Source organism: Octopus bimaculoides, chromosome 4, assembly GCF_001194135.2.
Source record: "Octopus bimaculoides isolate UCB-OBI-ISO-001 chromosome 4, ASM119413v2, whole genome shotgun sequence".
NCBI lineage: Eukaryota > Metazoa > Mollusca > Cephalopoda > Octopoda > Octopodidae > Octopus > Octopus bimaculoides.
The window spans coordinates 21,187,458-21,192,276 of record NC_068984.1 but is presented as its reverse complement, the minus strand read 5'-3'; the positions used below and the strand labels follow the sequence as shown (position 1 = coordinate 21,192,276).

Below are 4,819 nucleotides of genomic sequence, written 5' to 3'. Positions count from 1 at the left end.
CACACCGTCTCTACTCCAAAGCTACTTCTTTTCCAATAAAAATCATTTTCATTATTTATCACCGTCTTCATCGTGTAAATATCTAAATTTTAAAAATGGCTTTTACTTTCATGTAAAGAATAAATAACAAAGATAATGCATACATTATAATTTCAACACTTAAAAACAATAAACAAAAAAACGTCGCACTTACATTTTTTATTCATAATTGTTCGTAGTTTCATGAATTTTTAATTACGATTTCCTAGTCAAACTTCTTGATTAAAAAATCTAAACAGTAAATATATTTTTAGTGATTATCAAATACATTTATAGCCCAAACGGAAGTAAAAGTAGTCATAATTAACAGCATCATTACTCGAAAATATTTTGTACTTTCATCAAAGATAAATATCTGAAATTTGCATCACGACATACCTGTAAAAAATGATGAACTGCCTCTGGAGTCCAGTGCGACTTTGACGCTGAAAAATATTGGTTTTGAGGCTCCTTCATTGGCTGGGTCGTTAATTTTGTTTTTCAGGCTCAATTCAGCGTTAAACCAAGCAAACCTGTCATCAAAAGCGTACCAGTTACGGCCATCTTGTATTTCTATGTGTGTATTTACATACATGCATATACACTTACGTGTGCATGCATGTATATATGTATGTAAATATAAATGTGTGTGTGTGTGTGTGTAAAATATATGTATGTATGTAGTGTAATAATATTCTTAAGGCCGCAATTTACTCACAAGCAGTATCTTTCAGAGTTTTGTCGCTAATTCAGTTCTTAACCAAATTGAAATCTGTTAACATTTTTGAAAAGGACTGGTCCCTGTACGTAACGCCTCCAATCAAGTTTAGATCTAAATAACTTTTTTTAATTTTAAAAGCATTATTTCCAATTTTTAATTTCATAATGAGTCAATGTAAATAAAGTGCTCTTCAAATACTAATCTTATTTTTATTTTTTTAGATTAAAACTTTTTACTTTAATTCAATAATGAGAATGATTCAATCACAAAAATGAAAAAAATCAAAATATTATTTAGAAATTTATCAAATTTATTATTCAATTTTCGATAAGGTAAAATCTTAAATTATCAATCGACACATTATTAATTAGCATAATAGCATAGCCTGGAAAAAACATGGATTACATGGAAAAATGCGAGCAAGAGAAATAATATTCTTAAGATTATAAAATCTGGAAAAGTACAGGACAAGTTATTACATCCGGTAAAGTACAGAACAAGAAAATTTTTACTTAAAATATTGCAGCTAAGGATAAAATTTGAATATCAAAAATTATTTGATTTTAATTTACAAAGTAACATTATAATTAAAAAAGATACCATCATTTTGTTACAATATTGACACACTAGAATACTTAAAAAATGAGAGCCAGAAGTACCAATATAGCTAAAGTTTTATGCAAAGTAGAATAGTATATATGGTAGGCAAATTCATTATGTAAAAAAATAGGCATTGTTCAAGACTAAAAATGTGAAGACGCGGCAATAACTCCAACAAATTTTACTGTGAATTTGTTGTTATAGGTTGACTTTACTGTAATATATAACTCATTTTTGTATTATTCTATTTATTGTACTAACTAATCATGTACTACTATCATTTTTTATAATCTATTTTCAAATTTCTAATTATTAATTAATAATTAAAAATATGAATTTTTGTAAAGTGCATAAAATATTTTAATTGAGTTATTTCTATTAATAGAAGTAACAAATCATAACAAATAGAAGTAATAACTTGTAATAAAATTTTTAGTTTTAATAAAAGCTAATATTTTCTAAATCTAAATATTTTATTTGAAATTTTATCCTTAGCTGCAATATTTTAAGTAAAAGTTTTCTTGTTCTGTACTTTACCAGATGTAATAACTTGCCTGAACTTTTCCAACTGTAATAATTTGTCCTCTACTTTTCCAGGTTTATAATCTTAAGAATATTATTTCTCTTACATTTTTCCATGTAATACATATATACACTTTGAATGTGTCTTCCCTGTTGTAAGCAGGTAGAGCGTGATTTGCGGAAAGGTTGACTATTATTACTATTTCGTGGCGTCTCTCTAGTCAGAAATCATAGAGTATTGAACTAAAAGGCTCAAAAAGGCTCTATAAATACATCCCTTTGTTTTTCATCCTTCTGTGGTCATTAAATAAACGCAACGTAGGTCCTGGGATTGATATTAATTGGCTATACTCCCAGCCAACAATTTGTAGAATTTGAAGCTACATTTTTTATTATCTATATTTTTTGGAACCAGTGTTTCTCAAACTTTTTTGACAATCGCCCTTTTTCTTTTACTGTCACCTTTTCAACGCCTCTTTGCTACTATTCAATAACACTCCACTCCATTTTAACGCTTATACATGTAATATCCCGGAGTATTTTAGTTCCGGGTAATAGTTTGACTCAGTGGACTCATTATCACGGCACAAGCTTACTAAAAGTGAATCCTACAAGCCTAAGTTGTATGTATTCGGTTTTGTTCATTTACTCATTCAGATATCGATGTCTATTACTGTTGATGCTGTTGTGATTATTGTTATTGTCGTTGTTGATGTGATTGAAGCAAACAAGCAGTTTATCCTGATATTACATTAATTTTTCTTAAGTAAATATTTAAATGGAAAATAAAGACAAAAAATGTACGGATGCATCCGTCTCTCCGTCCTTCAGCTCCCTTCGTACCCAGTCCTTACTTAGTTCAGTCTTGAGCCCTGGGACTCATAAGGCCAGTTACTCGGTTTCCATGGAATATTAGTGACCGAAATCACAACATTCACCCAGAACGGGAAGCCAGTCGATCGCAGGATTTCTCATTTACAGCTGAGGAAATTAGCGCAACGTAATATGTAGTATTTTGCTCAAAAGCACAACGCATTGCCCTATCCGGGAATCGAAACCATGATCTAACGATCACGGTCACAATACTCTAACCACTAGCTTTTTACTTTGTGCCCAATACCCATATAACATTTCCCACTCTCTCTCCCCTTTCTCTTTCTTCCCCCTCTCTCTCACACCCCCTTCCTCTCTCCCTTTCTCTATCTCATCCTCTCCCTCTCTCCTTTTCTCTCTCTCCCTCTCTCCCTCTCTCCTTTTCTCTCTCTCCCTCTCTCTAAATCGGTTACGCTGCGTTGTGATAGGATCGTAGGCACCACTGACAGTGCCAACGACATCGTAAAGAATAGGAGATCCTACTGGCAATTTAAAAATCTCCATATCGTTCGATGGATTCTCCCGAACTCTCACTAAGAGTTGGCTGCAGCTACTGATGATGGTCATGATGATGGCTAATGGTGATAGTGGTTATGATGATGGCTGGCTGGTTGTTGTTGTTGTTGTTGCTGGCAGTGACGACGACAATACACAAAATATACTCACGTGTATGTACATCTATGTATATATGAGTATATGTTTGTGGTTGAACATATGTAGAAAGAAGAGTTCGTGCAATGCTGAATCGGTTCCACTGATGTAGACGTCCTACTGCTCACGGGAATTGAATTTGACCGATATTCCATTCAAGCTTCCTCTTTATCTAATTAAATGTTGCCGTTGCAGACCTTCGCCAGTTTCCTCGGATCTGGATTTAACCCAATCAGTTTAAGGCGACCAATTGGTAGAGTCGCCAGAGCGTTAGATAGACTAACTGCGGTATTCGTTCCGGCTCTCTGAGTTCAAATCCCACCGAGGTGTCAAATTTGCCTTTCATCACTTCGGGACACCAGTATCGGAGTCGTTTCTTCTTCTTCTTCTTCTTCTTCTTCTTCTTCTTCTTCTTCTTCTTCTTCTTCTTCTTCTTCTCTAGATGAGACTAACTACAGAGAGTGAGACTCAATTTTAGACGCCAAGATTCTCCATTCTTCTCTTTTTTTTCTACCCGTATGTCACGATGTCGCCCCCACGACTTCTCCAGAAATTTAGGTCACAAAATAAGATAAAAATGTCTTCACAATTATGTTTACATGCGCACGTATATATAAGAATGCATTTATATGATTATGAGTCTGTATAAGCGAGTGCACCTATAAGAATATGTTTAAACGTATACGTAAGAGTACATGTACAGAAATACGTTTTGTTTTTAAATGTGTAAGCACATAAGATACTTATAGGTGTGTGTCTGTAACACAATAAATGTATGTTTGTTCTATAAAAGTAAGTAAAAGAGTCATTTGAGGGTCAGTTAAGAATCGGGTGTGTAATAGATGCTGTATATACTCCACCCTAAATTCGAAAAAAATCAAAAAAAATCTGAAACTTAGACTAATCTTACCTATCGTAGAAGGAAACTGCGCTCCTTTCCTCATTTATCCTACCCAACCCTCCCAAATAATATAAAGATTAAATTGGTCCACTTTGTTGTTGACCAAACTTCAATTAATGTTGTTGTCGATGTTGTTGATGTTGCTTTTTTAATAGGATTTTTTCATTTCTTTTTCGTTTTTCTTCCATAAACATACCCTGCACTGGAAAGACACTCCCATAACTCTTAGTCACCGAAATGTACTCAATGACCTGTACTGGCAATCGGTTTTTTAATTTTTTTATCCTTTTGCATCAACTTTCAAAGAGAATCCATATGTGGGGTGAAGGATGTAGGTTGTTTATATGACGCTCTTTAGAGTTCTTTAGTTCTCTCGAATGGTACCAAATATTTGGCTTTAAAAAATTCCTCTTTGCTCACATTTTCTTCCTTTATATATATATATATATATATATATATATATGAGTGCTCAACGTTCTGCATTTACGTATAAATATATGTATGATTGTATGTATGTGTGTGTGTGTGTGCGT

At 33.1% G+C, this 4,819-nt stretch overlaps 1 long non-coding RNA gene across 1 annotated transcript in view; it reads right to left on the bottom strand.

Moving 5' to 3' along the window:
- Nucleotides 1-249: 249 nt before the first annotated feature.
- The window catches only part of LOC106876310 (uncharacterized), a 129,914-nt gene continuing 125,344 nt past the window's right edge, over nucleotides 250-4,819 (bottom strand). The window contains exon 5 of the long non-coding RNA XR_001410229.2: nucleotides 250-551. This is a non-coding gene — a long non-coding RNA (uncharacterized LOC106876310). The remainder of the gene's footprint in view (nucleotides 552-4,819) is intronic.